This window comes from Lissotriton vulgaris, chromosome 5, assembly GCF_964263255.1.
Source record: "Lissotriton vulgaris chromosome 5, aLisVul1.2, whole genome shotgun sequence".
NCBI classification, from domain to species: Eukaryota; Metazoa; Chordata; class Amphibia; order Caudata; family Salamandridae; genus Lissotriton; species Lissotriton vulgaris.
The window spans coordinates 1,076,697,764-1,076,722,206 of NC_141693.1; positions in this window are offsets into that span (position 1 = coordinate 1,076,697,764).

Consider the following 24,443-nt stretch of genomic DNA (forward strand, 5'->3'; position numbering starts at 1 on the left):
GAAGAGGGCGTTGGCCCGAAACGCGTCTGGCAGGAAAGGGACTCTGTTCACAGCTCGCGCCCTTGCCCTGGCATTAATTCCTACCTGTAAGTGCATTCCCACCTAGGTGGCAACCTTTTCTTCCATTTGTTAGCGGCCGGCCACGGTCGCGGGTTTGCAGATCCGCGGACAAACTGCGGGTCCACGGCTGCCTCATTTGGGCAGCTTGTTGTGGTACAGGAGGTGCCTTTACTTGCGGGGTGCTTGCGGGGACATTGGCAATCCCTTTAAAACTTTTTTTGCATGCAAATGGCGGCGGCGACCCACTTGGGTTTTATCGAACCACCAGTCCCAGAAAGCATTGCTTCAGGTTTTACACCTGTGCATAATCACTGAGGGTATTTACTGGTGCCTGCAGCTGCCGTCATGTCACATGTGCTGCCACTGAAGAGGGCCTTGGCCCGAAACGTGTCTGGCAGGAAAGGGACTCTGTTCGCAGCTCGCGCCCTTGCGCTGGCATTAATTCCTACCTGTAAGTGCATTCCCACCTAGGTGGCAACCTTTTCTTCCATTTGTTAGCGGCCGGCCACGGTCGCGGGTTTGCACATCCGCGGACAAACTGCGGGTCCACCTCTGCCTCATTTGGGCAGCTTGTTGTGGTACAGGAGGTGCCTTTACTTGCGGGGTGCTTGCGGGGACATTGGCAATCCCTTTAAAAGTTTTTTTGCATGCGAATGGCGGCGGCGACCCACTTGGGTTTTATCGAACCACCAGTCCCAGAAAGCATTGCTTCAGGTTTTACACCTGTGCATAATCACTGAGGGTATTTACTGGTGCCTGCAGCTGCCGTCATGTCACATGTGCTGCCACTGAAGAGGGCGTTGGCCCGAAACGCGTCTGGCAGGAAAGGGACTCTGTTCGCAGCTCGCGCCCTTGCGCTGGCATTAATTCCTACCTGTGAGTGCATTCCCACCTAGGTGGCAACCTTTTCTTCCATTTGTTAGCGGCCGGCCACGGTCGCGGGTTTGCACATCCGCGGACAAACTGCGGGTCCACGGCTGCCTCATTTGGGCAGCTTGTTGTGGTACAGGAGGTGCCTTTACTTGCGGGGTGCTTGCGGGGACATTGGCAATCCCTTTAAAACTTTTTTTGCATGCGAATGGCGGCGGCAACCCACTTGGGTTTTATCGAACCACCAGTCCCAGAAAGCATTGCTTCATGTTTTACACCTGTGCATAATCACTGAGGGTATTTACTGGTGCCTGCAGCTGCCGTCATGTCACATGTGCTGCCACTGAAGAGGGCGTTGGCCCGAAACGCGTCTGGCAGGAAAGGGACTCTGTTCGCAGCTCGCGCCCTTGCGCTGGCATTAATTCCTACCTGTAAGTGCATTCCCACCTAGGTGGCAACTTTTTCTTCCATTTGTTAGCGGCCGGCCACGGTCGCGGGTTTGCACATCCGCGGACAAACTGCGGGTCCACGGCTGCCTCATTTGGGCAGCTTGTTGTGGTACAGGAGGTGCCTTTACTTGCGGGGTGCTTGCGGGGACATTGGCAATCCCTTTAAAACTTTTTTTGCATGCGAATGGCGGCGGCGACCCACTTGGGTTTTATCGAACCACCAGTCCCAGAAAGCATTGCTTCAGGTTTTACACCTGTGCATAATCACTGAGGGTATTTACTGGTGCCTGCAGCTGCCGTCATGTCACATGTGCTGCCACTGAAGAGGGCGTTGGCCCGAAACGCGTCTGGCAGGAAAGGGACTCTGTTCGCAGCTCGCGCCCTTGCGCTGGCATTAATTCCTACCTGTAAGTGCATTCCCACCTAGGTGGCAACCTTTTCTTCCATTTGTTAGCGGCCGGCCACGGTCGCGGGTTTGCACATCCGCGGACAAACTGCGGGTCCACGGCTGCCTCATTTGGGCAGCTTGTTGTGGTACAGGTGGTGCCTTTACTTGCGGGGTGCTTGCGGGGACATTGGCAATCCCTTTAAAACTTTTTTTGCATGCGAATGGCGGCGGCAACCCACTTGGGTTTTATCGAACCACCAGTCCCAGAAAGCATTGCTTCAGGTTTTACACCTGTGCATAATCACTGAGGGTATTTACTGGTGCCTGCAGCTGCCGTCATGTCACATGTGCTGCCACTGAAGAGGGCGTTGGCCCGAAACGCGTCTGGCAGGAAAGGGACTCTGTTCGCAGCTCACGCCCTTGCGCTGGCATTAATTCCTACCTGTAAGTGCATTCCCACCTAGGTGGCAACTTTTTCTTCCATTTGTTAGCGGCCGGCCACGGTCGCGGGTTTGCACATCCGCGGACAAACTGCGGGTCCACGGCTGCCTCATTTGGGCAGCTTGTTGTGGTACAGGAGGTGCCTTTACTTGCGGGGTGCTTGCGGGGACATTGGCAATCCCTTTAAAACTTTTTTTGCATGCGAATGGCGGCGGCGACCCACTTGGGTTTTATCGAACCACCAGTCCCAGAAAGCATTGCTTCAGGTTTTACACCTGTGCATAATCACTGAGGGTATTTACTTGTGCCTGCAGCTGCCGTCCTGTCACATGTGCTGCCACTGAAGAGGGCGTTGGCCCGAAACGCGTCTGGCAGGAAAGGGACTCTGTTCGCAGCTCGCGCCCTTGCGCTGGCATTAATTCCTACCTGTAAGTGCATTCCCACCTAGGTGGCAACCTTTTCTTCCATTTGTTAGCGGCCGGCCACGGTCGCGGGTTTGCACATCCGCGGACAAACTGCGGGTCCACGGCTGCCTCATTTGGGCAGCTTGTTGTGGTACAGGAGGTGCCTTTACTTGCGGGGTGCTTGCGGGGACATTGGCAATCCCTTTAAAACTTTTTTTGCATGCGAATGTCGGCGGCGACCCACTTGGGTTTTATCGAACCACCAGTCCCAGAAAGCATTGCTTCAGGTTTTACACCTGTGTATAATCACTGAGGGTATTTACTGGTGCCTGCAGCTGCCGTCATGTCACATGTGCTGCCACTGAAGAGGGCGTTAGCCCGAAACGCGTCTGGCAGGAAAGGGACTCTGTTCGCAGCTCGCGCCCTTGCGCTGGCATTAATTCCTACCTGTAAGTGCATTCCCACCTAGGTGGCAACCTTTTCTTCCATTTGTTAGCGGCCGGCCACGGTCGCGGGTTTGCACATCCGCGGACAAACTGCGGGTCCACGGCTGCCTCATTTGGGCAGCTTGTTTTGGTACAGGAGGCGCCTTTACTTGCGGGGTGCTTGCGGGGACATTGGCAATCCCTTTAAAACTTTTTTTGCATGCGAATGGCGGCGGCGACCCACTTGGGTTTTATCGAACCACCAGTCCCAGAAAGCATTGCTTCAGGTTTTACACCTGTGCATAATCACTGAGGGTATTTACTGGTGCCTGCAGCTGCCGTCATGTCACATGTGCTGCCACTGAAGAGGGCGTTGGCCCGAAACGCGTCTGGCAGGAAAGGGACTCTGTTCGCAGCTCGCGCCCTTGTGCTGGCATTAATTCCTACCTGTAAGTGCATTCCCACCTAGGTGGCAACCTTTTCTTCCATTTGTTAGCGGCCGGCCACTGTCGCGGGTTTGCACATCCGCGGACAAACTGCGGGTCCACGGCTGCCTCATTTGGGCAGCTTGTTGTGGTACAGGAGGTGCCTTTACTTGCGGGGACATTGGCAATCCCTTTAAAACTTTTTTTGCATGCGAATGGCGGCGGCGACCCACTTGGGTTTTATCGAACCACCAGTCCCAGAAAGCATTGCTTCAGGTTTTACACCTGTGCATAATCACTGAGGGTATTTACTGGTGCCTGCAGCTGCCGTCAAGTCACATGTGCTGCCACTGAAGAGGGCGTTGGCCCGAAACGCGTCTGGCAGGAAAGGGACTCTGTTCGCAGCTCGCGCCCTTGCGCTGGCATTAATTCCTACCTGTAAGTGCATTCCCACCTAGGTGGCAACCTTTTCTTCCATTTGTTAGCGGCCGGCCACGGTCGCGGGTTTGCACATCCGCGGACAAACTGCGGGTCCACGGCTGCCTCATTTGGGCAGCTTGTTGTGGTACAGGAGGTGACTTTACTTGCGGGGTGCTTGCGGGGACATTGGCAATCCCTTTAAAACTTTTTTTGCATGCGAATGGCGGCGGCGACCCACTTGGGTTTTATCGAACCACCAGTCCCAGAAAGCATTGCTTCAGGTTTTACACCTGTGCATAATCACTGAGGGTATTTACTGGTGCCTGCAGCTGCCGTCATGTCACATGTGCTGCCACTGAAGAGGGCGTTGGCCCGAAACGCGTCTGGTAGGAAAGGGACTCTGTTCGCAGCTCGCGCCCTTGCGCTGGCATTAAATCCTACCTGTAAGTGCATTCCCACATAGGTGGCAACCTTTTCTTCCATTTGTTAGCGGCCGGCCACGGTCGCGGGTTTGCACATCCGCGGACAAACTGCGGGTCCACGGCTGCCTCATTTGGGCAGCTTGTTGTGGTACAGGAGGTGCCTTTACTTGCGGGGTGCTTGCGGGGACATTGGCAATCCCTTTAAAACTTTTTTTGCATGCGAATGGCGGCGGCGACCCACTTGGGTTTTATCGAACCACCAGTCCCAGAAAGCATTGCTTCAGGTTTTACACCTGTGCATAATCACTGAGGGTATTTACTGGTGCCTGCAGCTGCCGTCATGTCACATGTGCTGCCACTGAAGAGGGCGTTGGCCCGAAACGCGTCTGGCAGGAAAGGGACTCTGTTTGCAGCTCGCGCCCTTGCGCTGGCATTAATTCCTATCTGTAAGTGCATTCCCACCTAGGTGGCAACCTTTTCTTCCATTTGTTAGCGGCCGGCCACGGTCGCGGGTTTGCACATCCGCGGACAAACTGCGGGTCCACGGCTGCCTCATTTGGGCAGCTTGTTGTGGTACAGGAGGTGCCTTTACTTGCGGGGTGCTTGCGGGGACATTGGCAATCCCTTTAAAACTTTTTTTGCATGCGAATGGCGGCGGCGACCCACTTGGGTTTTATCGAACCACCAGTCCCAGAAAGCATTGCTTCAGGTTTTACACCTGTGCATAATCACTGAGGGTATTTACTGGTGCCTGCAGCTGCCGTCATGTCACATGTGCTGCCACTGAAGAGGGCGTTGGCCCGAAACGCGTCTGGCAGGAAAGGGACTCTGTTCGCAGCTCGCGCCCTTGCGCTGGCATTAATTCCTACCTGTAAGTGCATTCCCACCTAGGTGGCAACCTTTTCTTCCATTTGTTAGCGGCCGGCCACGGTCGCGGGTTTGCACATCCGCGGACAAACTGCGGGTCCACGGCTGCCTCATTTGGGCAGCTTGTTGTGGTACAGGAGGTGCCTTTACTTGCGGGGTGCTTGCGGGGACATTGGCAATCCCTTTAAAACTTTTTTTGCATGCGAATGGCGGCGGCGACTCACTTGGGTTTTATCGAACCACCAGTCCCAGAAAGCATTGCTTCAGGTTTTACACCTGTGCATAATCACTGAGGGTATTTACTGGTGCCTGCAGCTGCCGTCATGTCACATGTGCTGCCACTGAAGAGGGCGTTGGCCCGAAACGCGTCTGGTAGGAAAGGGACTCTGTTCGCAGCTCGCGCCCTTGCGCTGGCATTAAATCCTACCTGTAAGTGCATTCCCACATAGGTGGCAACCTTTTCTTCCATTTGTTAGCGGCCGGCCACGGTCGCGGGTTTGCACATCCGCGGACAAACTGCGGGTCCACGGCTGCCTCATTTGGGCAGCTTGTTGTGGTACAGGAGGTGCCTTTACTTGCGGGGTGCTTGCGGGGACATTGGCAATCCCTTTAAAACTTTTTTTGCATGCGAATGGCGGCGGCGACCCACTTGGGTTTTATCGAACCACCAGTCCCAGAAAGCATTGCTTCAGGTTTTACACCTGTGCATAATCACTGAGGGTATTTACTGGTGCCTGCAGCTGCCGTCATGTCACATGTGCTGCCACTGAAGAGGGCGTTGGCCCGAAACGCGTCTGGCAGGAAAGGGACTCTGTTTGCAGCTCGCGCCCTTGCGCTGGCATTAATTCCTACCTGTAAGTGCATTCCCACCTAGGTGGCAACCTTTTCTTCCATTTGTTAGCGGCCGGCCACGGTCGCGGGTTTGCACATCCGCGGACAAACTGCGGGTCCACGGCTGCCTCATTTGGGCAGCTTGTTGTGGTACAGGAGGTGCCTTTACTTGCGGGGTGCTTGCGGGGACATTGGCAATCCCTTTAAAACTTTTTTTGCATGCGAATGGCGGCGGCGACCCACTTGGGTTTTATCGAACCACCAGTCCCAGAAAGCATTGCTTCAGGTTTTACACCTGTGCATAATCACTGAGGGTATTTACTGGTGCCTGCAGCTGCCGTCATGTCACATGTGCTGCCACTGAAGAGGGCGTTGGCCCGAAACGCGTCTGGCAGGAAAGGGACTCTGTTCGCAGCTCGCGCCCTTGCGCTGGCATTAAATCCTACCTGTAAGTGCATTCCCACCTAGGTGGCAACCTTTTCTTCCATTTGTTAGCGGCCGGCCACGGTCGCGGGTTTGCACATCCGCGGACAAACTGCGGGTCCACGGCTGCCTCATTTGGGCAGCTTGTTGTGGTACAGGAGGTGCCTTTACTTGCGGGGTGCTTGCGGGGACATTGGCAATCCCTTTAAAACTTTTTTTGCATGCGAATGGCGGCGGTGACCCACTTGGGTTTTATCGAACCACCAGTCCCAGAAAGCATTGCTTCAGGTTTTACACCTGTGCATAATCACTGAGGGTATTTACTGGTGCCTGCAGCTGCCGTCATGTCACATGTGCTGCCACTGAAGAGGGCGTTGGCCCGAAACGCGTCTGGCAGGAAAGGGACTCTGTTCGCAGCTCGAGCCCTTGCGCTGGCATTAATTCCTACCTGTAAGTGCATTCCCACCTAGGTGGCAACCTTTTCTTCCATATATATATATATATACATATATATATATATTTCAAGCTCCGCAGTCAAAAGAGACAGAAACAGCACTCGTAGTAGGTTAAACCTGATACGGTTTATTGCACAAATTTAAGAAACAGACGCGTTTCAGCACTTGCCTTCATCAGTGTCAGCTGGCGACGGCAAGGCGGAAGTTGATAAGGCAATAATAATCAACATAGAAAACGGATCTTGATCCAAATCATGAGCGCCATCTTGGAATGGCAAAATAAACTCAAACAAATTGTAACAGATTAATAAAGTCAATATTCGTTGATGTTGAAGACAGTTAATGTGATGTTAGTTATCACCTATTAAACAATCTTGTGTTTTCTTATTCCGCCCTGGATGGGCAAATCAGTTTAAACTAATGTTTAGAAAAACATATCATTAAATCAACATTGTACGTATGGCTCTTGAATTCATTATATCCTTTGGTAGAGGTTTAGAGAGAATCTGAATAATGATACCCCATGACAAAATTAATTACTTCAGGCCCGATGGGATAAAACAGTGAAACTACAAACCATAACGCCCCATATCCCATTCACCATATTTCCTAATAATCCGTGAAAATCAAATTAGTCTTAAAAGTGTCCATAAACCAACTACCAACTGAATTTCTTCAAAGCATTTTTAGAAAAAAGAGATGACACCGTTCACCATGTACTTTTTCAATTTCAGATCCTATAAATGTGATAAGAGTTCTTCCCTTGCATTGAGACCTCCTGGAGATTTAGTTTGGAGGTCTATGATGTATCTTGACTCCAAACGCCTTAGCTTCCGCTTCAGGTCCCCACCGCTTACATCTTGTGGGACACAGCCTAGGCTAAAGAAGCTAAGTAATGTTCTATCACTGTTGTGATGAGAAGCGAAGTGTCGGGCCATCGGATAATTCTCGTCCTTGTTCGCTATGGCCCGTTGGTGCTCTAAGATTCTCAACTTGACTGCCTTTGTGGTGCTCCCCATGTCCGCAGGGACACTTGAGACAGTACACTACAAATGTAGTGGAGCAAGTAATGAACTTGCTAATCCTGATATTTGAATCTTTGTGTGGCACCTGGTATGAAAGCACTCTCTGACTGTTGCTCCAGGCCTTGCATTTCCCACATGGGTATGACCCATGCATGGCAATCAGTTCTCCAATTGGACCTTTCCTTGGACAAGTGGCTTTTAACCAGTCTGTCCTTCAGTGATCTTGTCTTTCTAAATGTGATCATAGGGTGTTCCTGCAGATCTTTGCCGATTACGGCATCAGATTTGAGGATACCCCAGTTTCTGGACATGATGGCTCTCACCTTATTCGCTGCCACCGAATAATTGGTTATTAATCTGATTATACCATTGCCACCTTTCATGGTTCTGCCCTTTTTCTCAGTCAGTAGGGTTTGCCTATCTATAACTTTCGCTTTCTCTTTTGCTTGTTGGAGTACTGTTTGCCGATAGCCGGGTGATTTGAAGGGTTCCACGCTTCTCTCTGCAGCCTCTTCAAAGTCTTTTTCCAGGGAACTGTTGCGTTTGATTCTCAACAGTTCCCCATAGGGGATGCTCTTTATGAGGGAAGTTGGGTGACTACTTCGTCCATGTAGGACGGAATTCCCTGCCGTCTCTTTTCTATAGAGCGCTGTCTGAATTGCGCATGAATCAACAAAAACTCTCAAGTCCAGAAAGCTGACCTCTTTCCTGCTCATACTGTGGGTGAATTTCAGATTCAAGTTATTTGTATTTAGGGCCCTTATGTAGTCCTCTGCTGAGGATTCGGATCCCCTCCAAATGAGGAAGAGATTGTCGATGTATCTCCTCCAGCAGATCACCCTATCGACCCATTCTGTTTTGTCATCCGCCCAGGCCACCTGCTTCTCCCACCAGCCCACAAATGATTTTGCATAGCTGGGAGCAAAGCAGGTGCCCATAGCAGTCCCCCTAATCTGTCTGTATCTCTGGTTTTGAAAGATAAAGATGTGATTATTCAGACAGAAAGATATAAAATCCAAAATCATTCTGCTGTGTTCTAGGTAGCGGGCTTATCGTAGGTTCAGAAAGGTCTTCACTGCTTCCATCCCATTGAAATGTCTGATGCTCGTATATAGACTAGAGATGTCCAGAGTTATCATCACCAAGTCATCCTCCCACTCCGCATCTTGTATTTGTCTGAGGAAGTCCTTAGTGTCTTTCGTGTATGAACTCAACTGAGTTACCCATGGGGCTAGAAAAGAGTCAATATATTTTGACATATTTTCACTCAATCCTCCAATGGATGACACAATTGGTCTTCATGTGGGTTTGGTGGCGTGCTTATGAACTTTTGGGAGATCATAAAAACTAGGCAGTTTTGGCTGTTTATTCTGCAGGAATAGATATTCTTCCCTGGCTAGTATTCCTTTACCATACCAGTGTTCAATGAGGGAATGAAATTCCCGAATGCTTTCTTGGTATTCCTTTTCCGTTGCCGGCAAGTATATATATATATATGTAATTTGTTTTAAAATATGTTTTTAACATTTTAAAATTATAAATAATAATTACTTGTTAATATTATTAAATTTATATATATATAAACAAAATAAAAATGTATGTTTATTTTTTTAAATTACATTTTTTATTTATTAATTTTGACCTTTTAAATTAATTTTGAATATGATTTACTTAATTATATTTATCTATAATTAATGTTATATTACTTTTAAGACAATTAAACAATTCAATTTTTAGCATTCTACATTTTTACCATTGATATTTTTTATTCAAGATTTTTGCACTTACCCGTTTGTAGATAGGGAGTCGATATTCTGTCATTCTATATTTTTACCTCGATATTCTGGTAAATTGATATTCTTGTATTCTATATTCTGTCAGTGATCCGCTGGGGTGCATCCATTGTGCCACTTGTGGCAAAGTCAGCAGTGCATACTGAGAACAAACATAATCCACTGTTGTCAGCCAGTGATCCGGTAAATTGAAATCCATTGGAGCCATGTGGATCTTGTCAAGCCTAGTTATGGCTGTTTAGGGAAATGGAAAGAGACCCAGATGGCCAAAAAGGGTCCATACATTCTTGGAGCTTATATATGATCCACCCTTACTATGCTACTTTATACATTTCAGATAGCCATTCATTACAGAAGTGGAGGTGTGGAGACCTCCAATGACATAGGATGCAAAGCTTGGTTGTAGTCAGCGCCATGGTAAAAAATCCATGTGCATCACCTGAGAGTCTAGCAACATGACTAAAGTATGGGGGAGGATTTGTGGCATGTCCACTGAATGGCTGAGAGGGGCTGCAAAAGCAAGTGTTGGACTATAAGGTCACAGAAATCCCCTTGAAGGAGCCCCACATTTTCATATATTGTGTAACGGGAGTCAGGGAAGGGCCATATTCTGTTCCCAAGGATGCTATGGAGACAATGTCAGAGCTTTCCATATTTGCAGCGCTGGGATTGAAGGTGGTGAAAGGTATTATGGAGGGTCTCGAACAGTTTTATATTCCCAGCCGTAACAGAGTCCTTCAGTGAGCGGATGCTAGATGTCCACTATGTACCCAAGAACAGACATTTGTCATCGACCTATATGGCAGCATTGTACCAGCGTGAGAAGTGTAGGTGAAGCCGTACATGACACTTCAACACTTCAACAATTTGTGGATTCAATTCGATAGCCCACCATTGTCTGTATGATGGGGTTGTAGGTTTATGCTGAGGCAGAATGTATCTTGAAATAGCCCCAATATCAGGATTTCGCCTGATAATGGGAGATGGAATTACATTTTGGTGCTAACTGCACCAAAATCTACACATGCTTTAGTTACCTTGTTAAATTCCAGCTGGTTTGAATTGTAGAATTTCATAGCTGGTTGTGGACCACATTGGACCAAGTGAATGTAAGGATTCATAACGTTTACACCACTCATAATGCTGATCTCTGCTCAAATACTGGCTTGTGCTATGGTCAGAAAATTCTAGCCCAGGTATAACGAGGATCTGTGTTGCTGAAATGTTATAATATTGTAACTGATGTGTGTGCCTTGTTTTGTGATGCAAAAATTCTAATAATACTAACAAACATGATCTTAATTAGACATCATAGCATTAATCTGTATCTCTTTCTCCACTTAAGAGATAATTTAGGGCTTGATGTACCAAATAAGTAATAATGATGACCTAATTGCAATTTTTTGCGAATCGCTATTCCATTTTTGCGGTAGCCATGGCCCAATTCTGTGAAGCAGGTTGTTTGCAATTGTGAAATTGCTTTGTACATCTAGCCCTTGATTATTAAATTGCATGCAAGGGGGCATATTTATCAATATGTGATACAGTGCAGTGCAGCCAGCCACATTGCTGCACTGTGTTGTATGAGAGGGAAAGGCCAGGAATGCACCGAATATTTTACATTAAATGGCACATTCCTGTGGCCTCCCTATGTTTGTGACCAATGCCAATTAAATGCCAATTAACTGAAAAGTATTTCACATTTTCCTATGTATGAGCTACCTTATACAATATACAGTGCTTGATGAGTGCTTCAATGTACATTAGTTCTCTGTGGTTGGCACTAAACGTCTTTGAAATGGCTTATGACACAGAGCCACAAAGTAAAATAAATACGGATGTATTGCAGTATCTGACAGTTCTCATAGATGCCCGAAGCTTTGGGGATAGAACAGTCCCATTCTATTATGTCAGTTGGATTGTCTAATGACAAATCATCGAGTGAGAAAGTAATCTCTGTAAAACTGGGATTGCTGCTTCCCATCCTTCTAAGCCAGCTGGATTCAAAGAAGCCCCATTCAGTTAACGCAGCAAATCATAATCACACCAAGAGTGTGCTTGCATAGGCATTTAAAATAGAAGAAAGGGAAATAGAGAATTGAGCATGTTGCAGTATTTGTACATTGCAATTAAATATCTGGTGCATAAAAAATATATGGCACATTAATGTTGCATGTGGCATACGTAAAAGTGTCCTGTAGGAGAAATATAGGGTTTGGTGAGCAGAATGAATTGTATTAAAATGTGTCATGAGAGAATGACATATACAGAACAGTACAATGCATTACAAGTGTTGTATGAAAGATAAACGAAACAACTAGCATTATGGTCTCAATTCACAAAAACATTTACGATGATTTGTAATAGTATCTCCTGCATTACTAGTTTACGTGGTCAGAAATGGTGTAGAGCTTCAGCTATGCTTCTCCGAGCTCCTATCTCTTATTATCTCTTCTGCGTGGAGTTGTCTGCCAAGTAGTTGTACATTTTAGGTTTAAATGTGAGAGTGGCAAGTAGGAGTAGTGGGATAATGGGAGCACTGCCTACAAATTGGGCCGAGAAAAGAGAAAATCAAGGAGAAACAGTGTGAGGGACATGCAAATGCAAAAAAACACACGTGCGAGAGTTTACCTCACAAATGCTACACTCACATCGATTCCAGTAAGACTCCGAAAGCAGGTTCACATCTACAGCAGCCACATCTTGCAGTAAGTAACATGCAACACATGGCCACCTACCAGTAATTCAAGGGAATCAAATAGAAATGAATGGAGATATGGAATAGCACTTCCACCACAAATCTTATATGAACAATGTTTTTCTGTCACTAATTCCGCGATTAGTTTTCTATTAGATTACATAGGACGTTTCTATATATTTTTAAAAATAATTTAACAGTATTAATTTATTTTTAATACATTTCTGCCTTCAATGTCACACGTTCTAGGGATTTTATCCCAAACTCCATTTAATTCAGGGCATGTACATAGAGCGTTCCGCTACTTTGCTTATCTATTTAGCCTCCAAAATTGTGCACTTGTTGATAGACTTCTCTTCTAAGCATGTAAATGACAAATGCCATAAATTGATGATTATGCTCTCAAGACTTTCTGAAGTTGTGCCTTCTTGGGACTTCCCTTGTAGAATGCCCCTTTCTCCCCTTTCTCGTGGCAGAACTTGTTGAGCTTAGCTACTGTGCATGTTTCCAGGTTGGCCAAGTCAAATTCCATCTTGCTAGGTAGGACCATAGAGTTTTCAGAGGAAAAAAATTAGACTTGGACAAAAGGAATTTTTGAGAAAAAAACCAAAGATGACAATCAGAGAGAATTACAAAAATGGTAATCAGAAAGGACAGACAAAACATTGCCTATTAGGAAGAATGGGTTCATATTGGTCTTATGATGGAGATGCAGTGAAGACTGAATTACGGTAAGATATTACACAAACACAAGTCCTATCCTAACCACTGATCACCAATGATAGAAATGGGGTCTCTAGTTGGCAGAGGTATACACCCTATCCAAGTAGAGATCACCACTCTAGTCAGTCAAAGTCAGATACGTACCCTAAATTAAGGTGTAAAGTATTTGTAAAACACTTAAATTACAATAACTCAATGAAAACACCACAAAAAAGACTCCACCCTAGTTTGGAAAAATAGAGAATATTTAAAACGACCAAAATGACAAAAAATCCAATAAATGAATCAAGAGATATGTAATGTTATCAATATTCTGGGAAAAGCAGTGCTTCAAAGTCAGCAGGGCTCCTTTTGGAGCAGTAATATCTTCTGAGGCATAAATTATGATCAAGGGTGTGGTTATACATGTCTCTGAAAAAGTTATGGGTCTTTTGCCTGAGGGAAATGCAGTAAAATGTTTTTGGGACCACCTGGTTCCGGTTGCTGTAGTAGCAGATGCCAAGTAGGCGCACTGCCTTAGGAAAGCGAAATCCGGTTGCCTCCAGCTATGAAGGACGCAGCGAGAATCCTCAGGATTACCGGATCTGACTCTCTCGCAAACTATTATGCTGCTCTTAGGAGGATTAAGGTCCCACCAGAGAAGTCAGGGCAAGAGTGTGCGATGCAAACAAGGCGGCTGGGGACGACTAGGGGATTGCTTGAGCCTGGTCCAACTGCACGAACAACATGTATTCAAGGAGCAGTTGCAGGGAGCCTAGCCTGATGACACAGAAGCCACCATCAATACAGGGAGGCACCGGTAAGCACGGCAACGTTCACAACCCTGCTTGGGCCTTAGTTTGCTTTCAACCACACTGCAGGGAGCACAGCGCTGTGGGGCCGATCACCCTTTCCTCAGGATACTTTCAGGACCACTGTAAATGATGTCTATGGCACAGCTCTCTGTGGAATCCCATGCGCTAAATTCGGCTCGACTTGGGCAGGGATGACATGGAGGGGCGCGTGGCTCAATCCTCATTTACACTGCAGAGTCGGATGGAGCTTCCGTGCACCAGTCAGCCTGGGGTGCAAGATGGACCTGAAATCTGGCAGGGGCAACAAACAGCACACTGAGCCCATGGCATTCAAGCAGCTCAGTAGTTTCGTGGGAGAGCAGGCATAACCTGACTGGCAGGAGGTCTTAGATGCCCCTGAGACCTCAGGGGAGTACAGGGGCAAGCCAACAATCCCATGAAATCACTTTAGATTGTTGTTAGTCCTTTGACAGCAGGGCAGAGGTCAGCAGGCAGTTAGGCAGCTCAATCAGGCAGGGCAGCAGTTCCTTAAAACAGTCAAACACAGCAAGCTGGCAATCCTTCAGCCCAGCAGCCTTTGATCCAGCGTAGTTTCTTCCTGGTCCAGTAGTGTACTGATTGGGTAGGGTCTTATCCCTCATACTTCTATCCCAAAATGCCTTTGATGTAGGGTTGACTTCGAAAGGGCCTTCAGAAGTGCAGAAGGGTCCCTTTCAGCCCAGTCCTCGCTCCAGACTACCAGTAGCGGGTAAATTAACGCTTCATGTGAGAGCAGGACACAGACAATTAAGATGCTGCTCCCCTTCCCAGACCAGGAAGACTATCCGTAAGCAGATGTATCCCATCACACCCAGCCTTTCCGGTGAGGTGGCGCTCTAGAGATTGTGCACAAATTATATTTATCACCCTGGCCAGAAATGGCTTGGAGACAGGCTGCATTCACACAAAGCAAAGTAAAGAGGATATAAATGTCCACTTTCTAAAAGTTTGGTAAAGAAGAAAGTGCCTGGACTCGATTTTAACAGACCAGAACTGGTTTATTCAGCTGGTGTGTGCCTTCTATTATTTATTTAAAGAAGGTATGCATTTGTCATAAATCATGCATTTCAACAATTTTCAAATTTCACAATATACAGAGGCTGAAAATATCCCTTTTACTGGGGATGCAAGTAAACGCAATGTTTCATACATTTCAATACATTTCAAAACAATATATCAAACAAAAACCAATGAAAAAATAATTCATAAACGATTACACTTTCATCATTTTTTTCTTAAGACAGGCATTAAATCCTATACACCAAAAATTGTTCAGGTACATTCATAATTGTGTCGCAGTGTTGTATGCCTACAGCCAGATGGCCGACGCGTTTCCAAACCCTTCTGTTATTCTAATGGGTTCTTCCTCAGGGCCGGGCTGTGTACCTATGGTGTGAGATTGGGGACATTTAGTATCTCCTATTTTCCTAAATTATTTGCTTAGCTTCATATACAGGCTGAGCCTATAGAATTTTACCTTGTGTTACGGATTTATTAGCTGCTGCTTTCAAGCACGGGGTATCAGGTGGCCTTGACTTTTCACCATTACCTAGATGTAGTTAAGGATGGGTGAATTTAGTTAATCTATTCATTTTCACATTTCTTTATGCAAAAAAGAATCTCTATGAGGGCTGCGCTAACACTTACTTGTTGTCTGTTCTGTTACTCTCTCAAGGTGAAGTTGTTGATAAAATGTATATATCGTGTTCCGCGGTGACTCCGATCTGTGTGTTTAAAAATTCGGGATCAGGTTCAAAAGTAAAGCTAGGAATGAAGCATTCGCTCGAGTTCTGTTTATCTTTGTCATTTTTGCCTACCTGCGTTTAGCGCGGCTGGCGACCCAAGCTCTTCACGTAGTTTAAATGAGCGTTGGCGTTTCTTGGTCGGGTTCTGTGAAAGGAATCAAGCCGATGCTGAAATTTACTTGGCATTGATTCTATTCTATTGCTGCGCTTTTAGAACATTCACGGTGCTTCCTTACCTTCGTTTTTGGTTCTCTCGCTGCGCTGGGGGTTCTATGCGGCCACTTCTCGCTTTGGGTGCTGCTCGTCTGATTTGGGTTGAACACCACACAGAACACAGTTTCCTGGTTAAATATGCAGCTAGGGATTGTGGGAATTGTAGTTTTTGTGGAAAAAAGGGGTTTCAATGTGATTGTGTATTAAGTGTAGCGCAGCGCATTGGCTCATTGCCTTTTAATGGATCATTCTGTGCTAGTGGTGGGGTGCACGTTGGACTCAGTAATTGTTTCTTTGTAATTCCGACATCTCGTTCAAGCCATCCATCACGCAATTAAATTTTAGTATTAAATAAGCCTCTTTTTTTAATAGCATGGTATCGATGTTTCCCCCTCGCGGAGGAACCTTCATGGCTTGGAGTATTGTCCATTTGAATTCATTTTCATTATGTTTCTGTTCAACAAAGTGCTGCACCATGGGTGCGGACAGTACTTTGTTCTTGATCCTAGATCTGTGTTGGGATATTCGTTGGTTTGCTTTTTGAGTGGTTTTTCCTATATACAATTTGGGACACGGGCACATGACTGCATATATTACATTTGATGTTTTGCAGTTCGAGAATTCTTTGTGTATCCATTTTGTTGCCTTGAATGAAAATTCTTCACCTTCAATTGTATTGGGGCACGAAGCACACGACCCACACTTGTGGTGGCCTGTTACAGGTGGTAGTTTCCACAGTGTACGTAAGTCAGTTTTGGCTTTGCTTACTCCCAGATCGGCCCTTACAATCCGCTGGGCTATACTTCTATTTTTCTTTAAGGCAAACAAAGGTTGCTCCATCGGGACTTCTGAATTTTTAATCAGATGCCAATTCTTTAGAATGATCGATTTTAGCTTGTTTGTGTATGGCCCGAAAGTGGTAACACATACCGGCCTCTCTAATGGTTTGATTTCTTTGTTAGTTTTCAGTAACTCATCTCGTGGAGTGTTCCATGCCCTGGTAGTTGAATGTTTTAGTAATTTGTGGGGATAACCCCTCCGCTGTAGTTGATCACTCAATATTTGTGAATGGATCAAAATTCTGTGGAAACTACCACCTGTAACAGGCCACCACAAGTGTGGGTCGTGTGCTTCGTGCCCCAATACAATTGAAGGTGAAGAATTTTCATTCAAGGCAACAAAATGGATACACAAAGAATTCTCGAACTGCAAAACATCAAATGTAATATATGCAGTCATGTGCCCGTGTCCCAAATTGTATATAGGAAAAACCACTCAAAAAGCAAACCTACGAATATCCCAACACAGATCTAGGATCAAGAACAAAGTACTGTCCGCACCCATGGTGCAGCACTTTGTTGAACAGAAACATAATGAAAATGAATTCAAATGGACAATACTCCAAGCCATGAAGGTTCCTCCGCGAGGGGGAAACATCGATACCATGCTATTAAAAAAAGAGGCTTATTTAATACTAAAATTTAATTGCGTGATGAATGGCTTGAACGAGATGTCGGAATTACAAAGAAACAATTACTGAGTCCAACGTGCACCCCACCACTAGCACAGAATGATCCATTAAAAGGCAATGAGCCAATGCGCTGCGCTACACTTAATACACAATCACATTGAAACCCCTTTTTTCCACAAAAACTACAATTCCCACAATCCCTAGCTGCATATTTAACCAGGAAACTGTGTTCCGTGTGGTGTTCAACCCAAATCAGACGAGCAGCACCCAAAGCGAGAAGTGGCCGCATAGAACCCCCAGCGCAGCGAGAGAACCAAAAACGAAGGTAAGGAAGCACCGCGAATGTTCTAAAAGCGCAGCAATAGAATAGAATCAATGCCAAGTAAATTTCAGCATCGGCTTGATTCCTTTCACAGAACCCGACCAAGAAACGCCAACGCTCTTTTAAACTACGTGAAGAGCTTGGGTCGCCAGCCGCGCTAAACGCAGGTAGGCAAAAATGACAAAGATAAACAGAACTCGAGCGAATGCTTCATTCCTAGCTTTACTTTTGAACCTGATCCCGAATTTTTAAACACACAGATCGGAGTCACCGCGGAACACGAAATATACATTTTATCAACAACTTCACCTTGAGAGAGTAACAGAACAGACAACAAGTAAGTGTTAGCTCAGCCCTCATAGAGATTCTTTTTTGCATAAAGAAATGTGAAAATGAATAGATTAACTAAATTCACCCATCCTTAACTACATCTAGGTAATGGTGAAAAGTCAAGGCCACCTGATACCCCGTGCTTGAAAGCAGCAGCTAATAAATCCGTAACACAAGGTAAAATTCTATAGGCTCAGCCTGTATATGAAGCTAAGCAAATAATTTAGGAAAATAGGAGATACTAAATGTCCCCAATCTCACACCATAGGTACACAGCCCGGCCCTGAGGAAGAACCCATTAGAATAACAGAAGGGTTTGGAAACGCGTCGGCCATCTGGCTGTAGGCATACAACACTGCGACACAATTATGAATGTACCTGAACAATTTTTGGTGTATAGGATTTAATGCCTGTTTTAAGAAAAAAATGATGAAAGTGTAATCGTTTATGAATTATTTTTTCATTGGTTTTTGTTTGATATATTGTTTTGAAATGTATTGAAATGTATGAAACATTGCGTTTACTTGCATCCCCAGTAAAAGGGATATTTTCAGCCTCTGTATATTGTGAAATTTGAAAATTGTTGAAATGCATGATTTATGACAAATGCATACCTTCTTTAAATAAATAATAGAAGGCACACACCAGCTGAATAAACCAGTTCTGGTCTGTTAAAATCGAGTCCTGGCACTTTCTTCTTTACCAAATATTACTTGTCCGGCCAGGACACGTAGGACAAAACCCCTCTATTTAAAAACACTTTCTAAAAGTGGCATTTCTTAAATAAAAGTGGTAAATCCAACGTTACCGTTAATAGAATTTATCATTAGTATTCCAACCATACCAAACATGACAAAACCATTCCTTTCTGATCAGGAATTACCACTCAAAAGTATATAAGGGAATCACCAATACTGGCTTATGGAAGGAATAAGTCTCACAGCAGTAAAAAACAAAATTTAGCTGTGAGTCACTGCCAGGACATCTAAAACTTAAAAGTACATGTCCTGCCTTTTAGGTACACAGCACCACCCCCCCCCAATAGGGTCATTTAGGACCTAGCTTAGGAAAGACCTATGTGTAATAAAAGGGGAGTTTGAGACTTGGAAAGAGATTTTAAATACCCCGTCAAAGTGGCAGTAAACTGCACACCTTGGCCTTGCAATGGCATTCCTAAGACAGGGTTGAAAGGCTACTTGTGTGTGTGGCACAAGTAGTGATGCAGGACCACACTAGAAGCATTTATTGTACAGGCCCTAGGGATATGGGACACCACTTTGCAAGGGACGTACAAGTAAATTACATATGCCAAACAGGAATACAGCAATTACAAATGTTCAGAGTCCTAGAACCAACAAAGCAAAGGTCAGAAAAAAACGAGGAGGAAGGCAACAAGATTGGGTTAACCCTGCAAAAAAGGGTCATTTCAAACAGTTACATGCAATACACATTTCCCCAAAAAGTTCTAAATTACAATCATCTCAATTTTTTGCAGTTCCACTAAAGGATGTATGCAATTATTTGTGCAATAATATATTTTGCAGCGCAAAACAGTCTGAATACTTATGTCCAGCAACAGTACTGCTTGAAATTGCATTGCAATGGGTTGATTGGAGTCACATTAAGTCTGTACTTCATAATGATGTGCATTCCTGCATAGTTTCCAGATCAGGATGTGATTTGTAGGCTCTTTCACTGCATTGATGGTGAAATCGTCTTCCCTGGGCTGATGGAAGCACGTATCAGTAACATACGGGGCAATTGGTCAATTTTATATGGTTAGACACTTGTGTTGGACATATTTTTTAAAAAATCTGAATTTAGATCTGGTAAACAGGAATACAAAGAATAAAGTGAGATATTTCTATATTTTATATAATATTTTTATTTTTCAGTAATAACATAAAACATTTCTTTTCAATACCACTGTCTTTGATGGTCAGAAACATGCATACATATGCGTATTATTAAAAAATATATATATTGTTTCTAGTATATTTACTTAAAATGGCTTGCTCTGTTTTCCATTTCTTTAATTTTTGTAATCATTTTTATTTGATGTAGCATCCATCAAGGTTGACATACATCACAATACAGATGGTGCATCTTCATATGTTGTGTGACAGATGTTTTGGTTGTTTTTTGATGGAAACAACATCATGGATAAGAAATGGTTGCATCGAAAATGAGCTACTGGTTCCCCATATTGTCAGGTTTAAGAAATGATGGCATAGTAGCTTTATTGACGCCTGACATATCTGTCATGGAGAACGGATAAATAATAATAGTCAGATCTGTAACTATCTTTTCCTGTGACAACGGACCCACAGTGGGTAAAATGGCCTGCGACTGACTGAATCCATTGTATGTTGTGTGACTGTCTATTTATGCAATTTTAGTCACAATGGCACATATGTTATTAAAGGACATGTTTTCACTTGCTGGCAATCTTCAAGTGTAACAAACCTCGCCATTGGTCCTACTGCTAAAACCCAAGGAGGCTGAGAGAGAAGGGACATGGTCCTTAAGTTCAGGGTCCAGCAGACATAAAATGCCTATTTGTTATTAGAACTTATTTTAAAAACATTATCATTAGTAACCTCACAATCTCCCCTTAATATTTTATTATTCAAGATCAAAATAATTTTATTTTAAATAAACCCACAATTTTGTAACTTGACATTGAAAAGTAAGATAGTGTTTGTATTGTTGGGCACTAGGCCCGCATTACGGAAATCAGGGAGACACAGACACCAGGTAGTGGGTTGGTAAACTGGCCTCGAGCACGTGCGCTTGGCCCCCTTTATTGACCGTGTCACCTGACTTGTGACGCCGGTGGTGGGTGGGTGTACAGTGTGGACTGCATTCACAAAAAGACTAGAACGTGTCCAGCAGGACACTATATTCATCCCAAACTTTAATAAAAATTGAAAGGAACAAAAGTCTGAACCTGCGGGTGAAAATAAACACAATATATATCCTTTGTCACAACTCTGCAACAGTCTCTTCAGCTGCTTGATGGATGACGACGGTAGAAACTTGCAGCTGGAACTACTAGTTCACATGGGCACAATGTCCTGGTGCTCCATGTATGTGCCCTTCTGGACTTTCAGCCTTGCTCTTGTGGTGACGACAGACATATGCCAAGACTGTAGATCAGATGGATGTTGTTCTCTGCCAGTCCGTCTGGTTTCTTCACTGGCGGCAGCGTGGCTTCACTTTGCAAAGGAGGGAGTAGTTGAAAAACATCCTTCTCACTAGGACGCCCCTCTTGCGGGTGTTCTCCTGCCAAGAAATATCCCGGAGGCCCTCTTCTACAGGTGTCCACTCCACAGTCTGCGTGTGAATTAAGGAGACAATGAGAGTACTACCCCAAAATCCGTAGCTCCACCTGGAGGGTGGTTGTTGACTCCTGCCTTTGCACACAAGTTCCTCTTCTTCCTGGGACGTGCAGGGTGGATGGCGATGGATGCATCTCTCTTGTCAGGACCCTCTGCCACCGGTGTCCCTGAGGCTTTTGCCCCTTGGATATCCACGGGCTGGTGTGGAGTGGTCAGTTCGCCTTCTGCCGGACGTCTGAGTGCTCTCCCCATCCAGGCTTTCGCTCAATCCCAAAGGTGGGTGTTGCCAATGGTCCAGCATGTTCATTCCTGCATTCAACAGGTTGTCAGAGGACTTGTAAGTAGATGCCTGTTCTTCTCCTAGTGCCACCGATGTTCCTCTGGACGTGTATATCCATGTGCTCGATGTTGCTGTGCGTGTCACCATCTCTTCTGGTGTGTGTTGGCTTGCCACACCTCTTCACATCTTCCTGGACATTGTTGTTTCTGGAGGCACCATGCCATTCGATTCCTTTCCTCCTTTATTTCCTTTGTGGCGTTGTGCCACTCATTCTCCATCTTCTTTTCTTCCTCGTGACGCGGTCCGGTCATCTTGCTGATCTTGTCCTCCTGACCAGGCTTCTCCGAGCGGCGTGCACTCCACCCGTTTACCTCAGGTCTTGTCCTGGCTCTAGGACACTGTCTTCTTTCCATTCTGTGACTGGACCGGTCAGCGCGACCTTCTTCCTTCTACTGTTTTATTTATGGTTCTTGATGGGTGTCGCGTCCATCTTTTTCAGGTCCTCCTCATGTATCCCTTGTGGGTCCTCTTCCGGACATCCGCTCCACGGACTTCTACTTCTCTCTGATCAGACCTCCTGCCAGGTCTCTCATCGCAGGCGACCATATTGCTGGACGGATCATCTGGCTTTATCTTCCTTGCGACCAGACTGGGTGGTCTGCTTCAACTCCTTTGCGACCCGACTGGGTGGTCTGCTTCCTCTTCTTTGTGACCAGACTGGGTGATCGGCTTTACCTTCCTTGCGAATAGACTGGGTGGTCGGCTTTATTCTCCTTGCGACCAGACTGGGTGGTCGGCTTCCTCCTGGTGAATCCTCATGCCCCCGGTGATCTTCGTCATTACTGTTCCCTTCTGTTGCAATGGTTTTTTCTGTGGCACGCATTTGTCTGCGCTCTTCGTGTGCTTCTCTGTGTCTGGAGGGTTACGCCACCGCTCCTGTGACTTTCGCTGGCGTTGTTGCGCCACTCAGCGTGTGTGCTGCACTTCCTCCCTTCCTCCTGAACTCACTGCGTTTCCGTGTGGTGGTAAGGCTCTGGTGCCTCTGTTGCCGCTGTGGTGACGACCTGTGGCCATCAGGCGTCACCTCCTCTTCTTTTCCGCAGTTTCTGGCAGTGTCACACTTTAGGTCGCTCTTTTGCTTTTCTTGCTGCTGTGTGGCGTCCTTGCGCCAGTCTTGCGCTGCTGTGTGTCCATTTTCATGCTTGGCAGTATTCACTGTGTCCTTGTGTTGCCTTTCAGTTCTTTCTGATAGGCTCTTTTCTTCCTTTTGTCTCTCAATCATGTGCTGCACTGGTTGGTCCTGTGATGCGCCTCTAGCCCATGTCACCTGTTGGCTGCAGCAGCTACCCCTGTGCTGTATTGTTGTCTCTCAGGCACACTGCTGCCTGCTAGCCCATGTCACTCTATGGCATGTAATTTGCTGCCATAGTCTTTCATTGTGTGGGCGCAATAGTTTACTTTGGCCCCTAGAGGGCACTGTTGCTGCATTTTTGCTCCAGCTCACCGGCAGCTTTCTACATGCTGGGTCTCCGTGTTGATGATGGCACGTCTAAATTTACTCTGCCTGGTTCCCCAGGTCACATTGCTGTCCCGAGAGACATCCTCTCTACTCGGGTAAGTGCTTGTCTCATTCATGGAGCGTCTGCAGTCTAGATGTGCATTCAGTGCATGGGTGCTGTCGGGGGAGGGGGGGTTTCAGCGTACTTCTTGGCAGCACTGGCCACATATAGATAGTGGATGTGTCCCACCCCTCGCAATAGGCACACTTACCGCTCGAGCTGTGTGGAGGATGGGGTCGCTGCCTGGAAGACCTCCACTTCGGCATCAGGAATGGATGACGCCGCTTCTCTTACTTTACGGGTGTTGCCTCGCCTCCACACGCCCCTTGCACTGCCACACAGGCCCGTCCTCTGTCCCTCCATCAGAGTATCACTGGTTGCTCACGCCGCGCGGGGAAGAGGGGCCGGAGTTGCTATACGGAAACTCCAGAATCTCGCTACTTTGCCGTTGTCTTCATGGGGGTGGAAAGGAGTGGGTCGCCGCTCTACTGTCGTCCTCCTTGCCGCTCGGGTTGGGACCGTACCTTGCCTGCATGCACCTCTTGAGACAGCTAATATTGGTTTCGCCTCTTTCAGCAGGCATTTTCTTCCCCGGGCCGCGCAGGGGTGCTGGCGCCGCTCCGGTCAGCCACTGGCAGCATGCTTTTTACTTTCTGCTCTGACCCCCACCACAGCAGTCTCTTACAGTTCAATGCTGCGGGCGGGGAAAGGGTCGCTGCGGTTGGGCTCTGCATTTCTCATTCTCGGCGGCGCTAGCTGGTGGCCATTAACTCTGCTTTCCGGGCACTCCGTCGCGGCCGATGCGGGTGGGCACTTCTCAGCCTGCACTCCCCTCTTGGCGCTCCACGCGTGGGGTGCTCACACAGGCCAGTTGCTGAGGTGCTGGGTGGGCACCCGGTCACCTCCGGTCGCCCTGCGGGGATCCGTCTTCCTCCACGCGGGTGGGCTCCGTGTGGTTACCTTCTTTGAGGGCTCAGTCGCGGCCGGCGCGGGTGGGCACCGGTTGGTCTGATCTTCTCCCAGAAGGGTCGCGCTGTTGCGGCTCACACAGGTGGGCTCCGGTCAGTTGGAGCTTCTGTCAGGGGACCTTCTCTCGCCAGGGCAGCTACGGCGTGTTCGAGAGGTGCGGGGTAGGCTCCCGGTCACCCCCTCATCAGTACACCAGCCCGAGGCCCAGCCCACGCCATACGGGCTTCTCGGTGGCCTCGCCCCACTTTTTCCACCGGAGAA